This window comes from Ambystoma mexicanum, chromosome 2q (assembly GCF_040938575.1).
Source record: "Ambystoma mexicanum isolate Mex_15411 chromosome 2q, UKY_AmexF1_1, whole genome shotgun sequence".
Taxonomy (NCBI): Eukaryota; Metazoa; Chordata; class Amphibia; order Caudata; family Ambystomatidae; genus Ambystoma; species Ambystoma mexicanum.
In genome coordinates this window covers 516,255,399-516,267,053 of record NC_090924.1, presented here as the reverse complement: position 1 = coordinate 516,267,053, position 11,655 = coordinate 516,255,399, and positions in this window count along the sequence as shown.

Below are 11,655 nucleotides of genomic sequence, written 5' to 3'. Positions count from 1 at the left end.
TCTGCAGCAGAACGCTCACCGAGTCTGTTCCAGCCTTTCCTCTTTCGATCCTAAACCTGCACGAATTATACTTACCATTCCTGTATCCAGTCAACATCAGCACCTGCAAAAGACAAGAAACAACAGGTTAGCAAGACAAACTTTGCACACAGTGCTTTCTCACCTGATCCATCAGCAGCGGCCGTGTCTTCACGCTGCACCTTCGCCTGCAAAGACAAAAACATTGTTATACTTACCGGCACGCCGTGAATTCCGGATTTCTTCATTCTGCATCGCCGCCTGTGAAGAAAAAGTATAGTTAAAACTTACTAGCATTCCGCTGACTCCGGCGCTGCAAACCAACATCTGAAAGACAAAAGAAAAAGACATTAAGCAGGTATTTACTCACGCCCATCACGCTCGTCGCAATAAAACGCCTGCGAATACTCCGGCGTCTCTTTAACACGAACTAAGCTGCAAGGAAAGAGACAGTTAGAGCGCTTGCCATACTTACGAATTTCCAGGCGCTTCACTCCATCTTCCATCCCAAGAGTCCTGCAATACATAAGGGAAAAGCATTATACAGAGTCTTCAATATTAACGTGCCACGCATTTAAAGACTATAAAGACAAAAGGTGTCCAGAAACTCACCGCTCGTGCAGATAACGACGGTAACCCTCCTCTGAATTCAAGAGGCCACTGTTTCACCAGTGAAGGAACTGGCAACGGCACCCTGCACCAGACGCAGATGGAGAGCCCAGCATTCACCTATCTAAGGTGAGCACGTTGACCTTGGGGGGCTCTACAGAAAAGCTGGGAAGAGAGAGACAGAGAGAGAGAGGGACATTCAACAACCCAGGCCATTAACCCCCATATTCTTTCACCTGCAGAAACCTCACTCTTCGAGTTCGACACACAGTGCGAAGAGGTTCGACCCCAGAAGCCAATCGAGCCCTGCACATCACTTTTCGAGTCACAGACACCTTCCTGCCAAGACCCGCGCCTCCGTGGGAATCAGGTGAGCGTTACAGAACGCGAAGCCCACCACAAAACTCCTACCCAGGCGCAATGGAAACCTCAGACACTGATCAACTAGCCCAGTTGCTCGGAGAATTAAGAGCAGAAGTACATGAAGCTTGTCAGGAAACAAACTCTCTAAGAAGAGAACTGATAATTTCCAAGGAGCAAACTGAGGACCTCGCTAGGCAGTTGCTACAAACGCAGGCAGGACAGACACCTTTGCCCGCTCCAGGAGGAAGTTATCCTTCTACATCATCTTTAAATCCAGTGCAAATCAATCTGCCCGGTAATGTGCCCTTGGCTCCGCCCGAACGCTTTTCTGGTGATCCAAAGAAATTCGCGGTGTTCATCAACCAGTGCCGCTTACACTTCTTATGTCGACCAGCTGCTTTCCCAACAGACCAGACCAAGGTGGCTTTCGTGCTTTCTTATCTCAGTGGCAGCGCCGCAGATTGGTCGATCCCTTTAGTCACCCAGGATGATCCGGTTTTACATGATTTCCAGGCCTTCCAGTCCAGAATGGAGAAACTGTTCGCAAGACATGCACAAGGGCAGGCCTTGGACAATGAACTTCTTTCATTACGACAGGGTAATCAAGACCTCTTGAATTATATAGCCTCATTCAACAGACTTATAGTGGAAACTCAATGGCCCGAGGATAAGAGAATAACGCTTTTCTACAGAGGCCTGCGTGGAGAGCTCAAGGATGTGTTAGCTCAAGTTGTGAATCCTCCACAAGAATGCTCAGACTATATTGACTTAGTTGTCCAATTGGACCACAGACTACAGAACAGGAAGGCAGATCGTTCCAAATTTGATACCCGAGAGTTTTCTAAACCACAAACCTCTACTAGGGGAGCTGACATGGTGGAACCCATGCAAATAGGGGGAATGAAAGGACCTTTAACCCAGAAAGAGCGGGAAAGAAGAAGGCAGCTGCCTCTATTGCGGAAATTCAGGACACTTTCTTCGGGACTGCCCAGTGAAACCAGCTAAGAAGGCTGTAGGAGCCGCGGATACCTGTACCACAAATTCTGAGCAGGGAAACGACCTAGCCCGACAAGAGTAGAGGTCCTCTTGCCGAGCGGGTAAGATCTGTCCCGTGACCTCGCATTTCGTGGTACCCATGGTCCTCATTAGTCCTGAACGTCCGGATCGTTTGCATGCAATTGAAGCTTACATCGACAGTGGAGCAATCGGTAATTATGTGGACCGTGAAATGGTATCAAGGATGAATCTACCCTTTGTCCCTAAGGCTGTAAAAGACGTCATTACTACTGTGGATGGCACGGAGATAGCCTCCGGACCAGTAACGCATGCCACCCAAGAAGTGACGCTAGTGAGTCAAGATGGACACCGGGAGAGAATCGTGTTTGATGTGATCAAGGCTCCTCAGTTCCAGATCATTCTGGGAATCCCTTGGTTAGAGAAGCACAATCCTCAGATCGATTGGCGAGCAAAGACGGTTCAGTTTCCAGAATGTTTTACCACTTGTTATCCTAGGCCTGATGTTTCACTGGCGGCAATCTCTTCGGAGGAGGTTCCCAAATTACCTCCCGAATACCAGGAATTCCAAGACGTCTTCCGGAAGGATCAAGCTAACACCCTGCCTCCTCATAGGTCTTACGACTGTCAAATAGATTTGATACCCGGAACAACTCCTCCTTGCAGCAGGATTTATGCCCTCACCGAGCCAGAGAATCTTCACCTCAGACAATATTTGGACCAATACCTAGCTAACGGGTTTATCCGTCCTTCAAAATCTCCAGCTTCATCGGCTTTGTTCTTCGTTCCGAAAAAGGAAGGAGACCTTAGGACTTGCATAGATTATCGCGCCCTGAATCAAATCACCGTTAAAAACAGATGCCTGTTATCTTTGATCCCTGAACTCCTGGACCAAGTCAAAGACGCATGTATATATACAAAATTGGATCTCAGAGGAGCCTACCACTTGGTACGGATAAAAGAGGGCGATGAATGGAAGACGGCCTTCCGCACCAAGTACGGGCTATTCGAATATCAAGTGATGCCCTTTGGACTTTGTAACGCTCCTGCCGCTTTCCAATATTTTATGAACAATGCCCTTAGAGAACTCGTAGACGTGTCTGTTGTTGTCTACATTGATGACATCCTTGTCTATTCATCATCCGAAGAGGAACACCAGAGACACGTTAAAAAGGTTCTCGAGAGATTGCGTCAACATAATCTTTTTGCTAAGCTTGAAAAATGCGTTTTCAACGTAACTGAAGTCGAGTTCCTGGGATTCATATTGTCACCTAACGGAGTCCATATGGATTCAAAGAAAGTCGATGCAATCATCAAGTGGCCATCACCAACCTCTGTAAAAGGAGTTCAAAGCATGTTAGGCTTCGCTAACTTTTACTGCAGATTTATTCCTGAATTTTCTCGGATAGTCCAGCCCATCACCGCTCTGTTAAAAAACAACAAACGTTTTGAGTGGTCTTCTGAAGCAGAACAAGCTTTTCAGGACTTAAAAGCTAAATTCATTTCTGCACCTGTTCTAAAACATCCTCGCCCAGAACTCCCCTACATCATGGAAACGGATGCTGCTAGTCTTGCTATGGGGGCAGTTTTATCACAAAGAGATCCGGTCACACACCAGTTACACCCTGTAGCCTTTTGGTCCCGCAAGTTTTCGGCTCCCGAGATCAACTATTCAATTACAGACAAGGAACTTTTAGCTATCAGATCGGCCTTTAAAGCATGGCGGCATTATCTTTTAGGAGCCAGACACACAGTCACCGTAATGACTGATCACCGCAATTTACAATATCTAAAGACGGCCAAAGCTCAGTCTTCCAGACAGCTTCGCTGGGCTCTGTTTCTGGCTGAATTTGACTTTATAATTACTTATCGACCAGGCAGTAAGAATGGAAAAGCAGATGCCCTCTCCCGGATGGGAGTAGATGAACATTTGACCAATCCAGAACCAATAACCATAATCCCAGAACAAAGGATTTTGGGTTTGGTCAGCACTCAATCTTTTGAAGACGTCAAGACCACGGTTAAATCACTCCTAACTCCGGCTGATTTGCAGTACTGGCAATTAAAGGGAAAAGAATTCTCAGTGGATCAAGACCTACCATATTTCCGAGGACGATTGCACTTGCCCTGTGAGAAAATACAAAAACAAGTAATCTCCTGTTATCACGACTCTCTAATGGAGGGTCACCCTGGCATTACCAAAACCATGGAAAAGATTAAAAGACATTTCTGGTGGCAATCATGGAAAAAGGATATTAGAGACTTTGTAATCTCCTGCGGTGTGTGTGCCCAGAATAAAAGTCAGAAGCAGAAACCAGCCGGCCTATTACAGCCACTAGACATCCCTCCCTGTCCATGGCATACCTTGTCCATGGATTTTATCACGGATTTACCTCCATGCTCGGGGTATACTACCATTTTAGTAGTCGTGGATCTATTCTCCAAGATGGCTCACTTCATTCCCCTGAAGGGTCTACCTTCAGCCTCAGTATTGGCCCGAGAATTCTTGGAAAAAATTGTTCGCTTACACGGTTTTCCCTCGGTTTTAGTCTCCGATAGGGGAAGTCAATTCATCTCCCACTTCTGGCGCAGTTGCTGTCGTCTAGCCCAAATTGATGTAAGACTTTCGACCAGTCACCATCCCCAAACTGACGGACAAACCGAAAGGACAAATCAGACACTAGAACAATATCTACGTTGCATGCTCCAACAAACTGAAAACCCCTGGAAGGATATTCTTTGGATCGCTGAATACGCTTACAACAATTCGACTCATTCTGGAACCGGGAAGACTCCTTTTTTCCTATTATACGGACACCATCCTAGAACCTCCAACCTGGATCCTCCCCAAGAATATGAAGCACCTGCTGTGGATCACTTGCACTCGGAGATCACCCGTGCTTTTAAGGAAGCCACTGCCCATCTGCAAAGAGCTAAAGCTCAATTCAAAAAAGGAGCAGATCGACACCGTAAAGAGGCCCCTCACTACGCTGTAGGAGATCAGGTCTGGTTATCCACTAAGCACCTGCCTCTAAAAGGACCCCGCACCTTCATCCCGAGATACCTTGGACCCTATCTCATATCTGCCATAATTAATCCGGTGGCTGTCAAATTGGAATTACCTACGCATATGAAAATACATCCAGTATTCCATGTCTCCTTATTAAAACCAGTACAACCAGAAACCCGATTGACTGAACTTCCAGAACCGGTTTTAGTAGATGGAGAACTTGAATTCGAAGTGAAGAACATCCTAGACTCCAAAATCTCCAAATCTAAGTTATATTATCTGGTTGATTGGAAAGGATACGGCCCCCAGGAGAGGTCTTGGGAACCCTCAGAATATGTCCACGCACCTCGTCTGGTCAAGAAATTCCATCTGAATCACCCCAACAAGCCAAAAACCCCGGAGAAGACACGCTTAGGAGGGGCCTTGAGGGGGGGTGCTGTCATGATCACTGTTTCCAAGGAGCCAGGACCATCTCAACGTCCTTGGAAGCAGGCCCCTAACCCTAATCCTAGGCACCAGCCGGTCCCTACTGGGACCTTTTGGACCCTGTCCTGGCGCCGGTGGCACCAGGCTCATCAAAACCATTGGTCCCGGCACTGGAAGCGCCGGGCTCATAATTGGTGTGAAAGTGCTTGGGTGGACTTACCTGCAGCAGACCATGCTGCTTACTTACCAGCCACTTAGAAGCCCTCTGTGAACAGGAACTACTTTCTTACCTGGGTGGGGCAGCTCCACTCCCTGGATACAGCAGTGGAACTCTTCTGGAAACTGGAACTCTTTTCTTACATAGGCGGGCCATGGAAGAAGACGCCTCATCACTCCAAGGCTATTTAAACCACACCCGATAGATGAAACGTGCTTCGCGTTATTCTGCATCTGCAGCAGAACGCTCACCGAGTCTGTTCCAGCCTTTCCTCTTTCGATCCTGAACCTGCACGAATTATACTTACCATTCATGTATCCAGTCAACATCAGCACCTGCAAAAGACAAGAAACAACAGGTTAGCAAGACAAACTTTACACACAGTGCTTTCTCACCTGATCCATCAGCAGCGGCCGTGTCTTCACGCTGCACCTTCGCCTGCAAAGGCAAAAGCATTGTTATACTTACCGGCACGCCGTGAATTCCGGATTTCTTCATTCTGCATCGCCGCCTGTGAAGACAAAGTATAGTTAAAACTTACTAGCATTCCGCTGACTCCGGCGCTGCAAACCAACATCTGAAAGACAAAAGAAAAAGACATTAAGCAGGTATTTACTCACGCCCATCACGCTTGTCGCAATAAAACGCCTGCGAATACTCCGGCGTCTCTTTAACACGAACTAAGCTGCAAGGAAAGAGACAGTTAGAGCGCTTGCCATACTTACGAATTTCCAGGCGCTTCACTCCATCTTCCATCCCAAGAGTCCTGCAATACATAAGGGAAAAGCATTATACAGAGTCTTCAATATTAACGTGCCACGCATTTAAAGACTATAAAGACAAAAGGTGTCCAGAAACTCACCGCTCGTGCAGATAACGACGGTAACCCTCCTCTGAATTCAAGAGGCCACTGTTTCACCAGTGAAGGAACTGGCAACGGCACCCTGCACCAGACGCAGATGGAGAGCCCAGCATTCACCTATCTAAGGTGAGCACGTTGACCTGGGGGGGCTCTACAGAAAAGCTGGGAAGAGAGAGAGAGAGAGAGGGACATTCAACAACCCAGGCCGAGTTCGACACACAGTGCGAAGAGGTTCGACCCCAGAAGCCAATCGAGTCCTGCACATCACTTTTCGAGTCACAGACACCTTCCTGCCAAGACCCGCGCCTCCGTGGGAATCAGGTGAGCGTTACACATACACATCAGCATCACAACTGCGACATTTGTATTTTATGGATGCTTGGAACTTTCCCAGTACCTTGATTTTTACGTTCCCATAGGCATATGGTTCAATCATGTGTTCAACTAGTTGTTCCACCTTTCCTTGTATACATGTCTTCATTGATATGAGAGTCCACGGTGAACAACTATCAACCTTCATGGTCACAACCCTGCCTTCGATCAAGAAAACATCTGTCGGTCCTTTCCCTCTGGGATATAGCTCGGCAACTTCCAATACATGTTTGCCTTGGAAGGGAAATGTATGACTTTCTTCTTGTTCGGGAACTCCTAATTTTACACCTTTGACCTGCCCAGCCTCCTTGCAGACTCTCGCAAAATGTCCCCTCTTTTTACACTTCAAACTATTTATATTCCTTGCTGGGCAAAACATACTCGAGGCAACATGATGATTGCTGCCGCACTTGAAGCACTTTATTTCCCTGGATGTATTGGGCCTCCTTGAGTTTGAATTTTTGACTACTGCAATTTCATATCCTGACTTATCTGCCCTCATGTTCAACATATACTTGCTTGTTTGCTCCATGCTTCGTGCCATCTCCACTGCCGCTTCCAGCGGAAGATCACTGGATAACAACCTTTCTTGAACCTTGAGACTATTTGATCTCGTATCAGTGAGTCAGTGAGCGTACCAAAATCACAGGAATGACTCAAGGTCCTCAGTGTGGCTATGAAATTTTCAACTGGCTCTTGGGGTTCTTGCACTCTTTTGAAGAACTTGTGTCTCTCAAATGTAGTATTCTTTTTAGGCTCAAAGTGAATTGTCAACTTTCTTTCAGCTATGCTATATGAGTCAGTTTCACCTTGACCTTCTTGCGGTGGCTCGGGCAAACCATTGTACACACTGCGGCCTTCGGCGCCTACGTTGTGCAAAAGAATATCTTCCTTCCTGGCAGGAGCAAATTTGTCCCCTCCTATTGCAACACGATACGTGTCAAACAGTTTCTTCCACCTATCCCACCTGGTGATAGTTGTGCCAGATTCCGGTAAGAATGGTGGAGGCGCTGTCATGCTTGCTGCAGCCATGTTGAAGATTATGTGCTACCACCTGACAACAAAATAACAAAAATGTACTTGACTGAATATATGAAGTCTTGTTGGATGTCACTTCTGGCTTTCAAAAGTGTGTAAACACCACTAGCATTAAGTGCCTTTCGAACTGTAATGCACTGTTTGCTTTGTTGAAGATCTTATACTTTGTGTGGGCCCCAGAGATCCTTACTGTCTCACAGAGATCTTGTGTTGGGAAAAGATTTGGCAAGAATAGTAAGCCTGGGTGCTGTCCATCTATATTGAGTGTTTATTTGTGCTAAAAGCCTTGTAGAAAGTTTTCCCGTGGCTAGCTTAGTTTATTCAGTGACTCCACTGGTTGGTGAGGTCTTCAAGGGTTAAAAACTCAGAGAGCCTGTGGTACGTGGCGTGAATTTTGCTCTGCGTGAATTTCGCTCTTCCTTTTCCCTCCCCCTCACCTCCTCACCTCTGTTTGGAGCGCCGAGAAAAAGGGGGGTCGGGTCAGATGCTGGTGCTGCCAACACGCCGGCGATACCTCCCCGCGATCCTTCGCAGGATGAGGCCGCCGTCACAAAACGCCCCATTTGAGACCTGGGAAGAGCAGCTGACGAGTGCCGACAGTTCCACGCACACGTCTTCGGAAGTTGGGCAGCAGTCCACGTGGCGTCTTATCGTCCGGCGGGCCTGTAGCTATGCACTATATCCCATCCTCGTCGCCATTGTAAGAACGAAGCACGAGCGGAGGGTAAGTGCAAGTTTAGCTTTATTTTTCAGGCCCGCTCGGACCTGCTCCACCAACCGCCTCACCTCTACCTCGCGCCCGCAGTCACTAGAAGGTAAACACGGATGCGAGGAAGACGCAAGACAGAAGTACATGACAATCTATTTCATGCTCCACATGAAAACAACTTCACTACAGCCTCCTTGCTGAGCCCTCCTGCTGGGCCTCTCTTCTACTCTAAAATCGTTCATTGTGAGATGTTCAGCAAGTAGCACAGCTGAGGTGAACTTCACAGATCTTCTACATGTAACCTGACAGGAGGCTATTTGACTGGTAACTCTCATTGTTTTGCTAACCTAGGGGTGTATTATTTATGTTTCCAAATGGCAGTATAGTGCATTTGACAAGGCTTGTATATTTTACAAACCATTTTTCATGGTCGAATTGTGTAGGTCATTGATTTTACAATTAAGCACTACAGTATGGAGACTACACAGAAGCATCTCTCTCTATTTGCAGATATTCATTCTATTTTGATTGCTCATACACATTTAACCTATATAGATTGATTATATCTTTTCAGGTGGCTTTATCATGCGATCCCTCTGCTTCACAGGACAGCTTTATTAACACAGTTTTAGTTAGTTATGTTGTGCTGTGTTATGCTATGGCATGTGGTGTTTTTATAGTACACTGCTGCCATTTACATGACCTACTGTATTGTTATTATGAACCAACAGTCTAAAATGTCATTTTCCCTTATTCAGGCAGAAAGGAAAGCAAAGGAAAGCAAAGGAAAGACTGGAACACATCCGGGTTGGGTGTTGACACTATTATAAATATTCGGCTCTGGATTAAGAAGTTGTTTGGCGAGCTACTCCATTGATAGGCAGATTTTTGGCTCATTCCTGGCCCTGTGTTTTGTTGAACTTTCCGGTGCTTTCTTGTCCCTGGACTTTGACCTTGTCCTCTCACTTTATAGCAGGTTCTTGAGGTCACGCATGCGCCCATTGCGTTCCCAGCATTGCTTTGTTCCCGCTTCTCTTCCCAGTGTCCATTGTCCCTGCTATCCCTCTTCCTGGGCTCCCGCGTCTATTGTTGTGCCTGACCTGCTGCTGATTGCTCCCTTCCAGGTTTGGATTCCCTCTTTCCTTAATTGTGGTCTTCACTCCTCCACATTCACCTCTCTGTTTAGGTGGAGAGGGTGAGGTGTGGTTGAGGCAGTTTTCCCCTGTATTCCTGGGGTTTTTATGCCCCAAGTAGTGGCGTCGGTAAGGAGGGGTTGGGGGGGCGGGGCCCCCCTGTGAATTCCTTTCCCCTCCCTTGTGCCCCCCTACCTAAAAGGAGCAGTGACCATATTCTCCCCCTACTTTTTTATGCGCCCCCTACTTTTGTCTTTGGCCCCCTCTCTGCTCCTCCTAAATTTGATTTCTGGTGATGCCACTGGCCCCAAGTGTCCACAATGTTCCCACTATGTCCCCCCTTACATCACACTTTCCTTTATTAATTAATTGGTTACATAGCGCATAATATGGGAGTCCTCCAGCTTCTTTGGCCTCACTTCTTTTTCCCTCCTGGCTCAGTGTTTGGAGGGGACAGACATTTGTTTACAGACCAGGGAGGTCTAGGAGGGTCCCAGCTGTTCCTTGTCTGCTGAATTGATATGATAGGTTACTTATAACACGCGGACCCAGGGATCGAACCTGTGTTGCTTTCTGTCATCTTGCTTTCAGGGGGAGCACGGTGCCTCTGAGCTATCCTCCCGTGACCTTCTCAACAAGGCGCACGAGGGGGCTGGTGATTGCTAGTGTAGTATCGGGTCCACAGGCCCTCTACAGGGCAAGTCACTGTCTGAACTATATCATGTCCTTCCATTAATTAGAACCTATTTACATCTTGCTTTTCATAGGGAATCCATCGAGAGCCACCTTCCTGATTTGCTTTCTTTTGTCTTCCTATCTTCCCCTGTCCCTGATCCTTTGCATTGTGTCATTTGCTCTGAGGTTGGAAGTCCCCAGAGGGGAGTGGTAGCGATAGGTAACTGTGTTCCAGGTTAATCGACAGATATTTAACAAGGGGTCCGAGACTTGGGGATGAAAGAGCTCAGAGGCAAAGCATTTGTCTTGGAAGCAAGACAACACAGCACCACACAGGTTCGAATCCTGATCCTGCGCTTAAAAACAAATGAACAATTACGTATTAATGACCCTCCTTCCGGTCCATATGTGTGGGTGCATCTGAGTTCTTGTCTGCTGTTGTCACATATGCCCTCGGATACTAGTAAACATCCATAGATCTTAAAGGGAGTGTACTGGCGAATGTAAGTGGGAACCGAGTGTTAATTTGCTGCATAAGTGACCAAGCGTAAGACATCATAACAAACACTAAAGTACGTAATGCTCTGCGTGCTTGATCAGTATTTCAAAGCGCATAAGCTGCACAAATGATCCCAACTGGGTCTCCAGGCAAACTCACAACTGATAAGAAACGTAACCCCTATAGCAGGTACACGGTGCACCCAAAACTGATTCCCAGAACCACTAGATGCTTGCCTGTACACAAAGCCTTGGACCTTCGGATTTGCACACATCAACACTGCAGCAACCACAAATGTTTTGTACTCCCTGTCCTCCTTCAAATGTACCTGCCCAAACTGTGAAGGAGTGGGCCGGGTCTCGCTCTGGGCGAACGCACACGAAATCAGGACAGGACACAGAGCTCAACTAGGAACGTCCTGCTTTTCCGGCACCCTTACCAGCCCCCTCCCTAACCCTCAACGTCACTTCCCCTGGGAAGAGCCCGCAACGGCAGACTTCCCACATAATGTTGTTCATGGGCCACATCACGGCCCATTGATCCGAGGCCTGACATCTCCCGCCTTTTTAACTGAGCAGTTCACTCATGTCTCTTACCCCATTTCTTCAATGAGTCTCTGCGGCTTCATACGACTTCTCTGAGTCGCCGAAGCCTCTCTGGGGTTAAGGGTCCTGCTGGTTTGGGCATGCGTCGCTCTGATCCTTCATCTT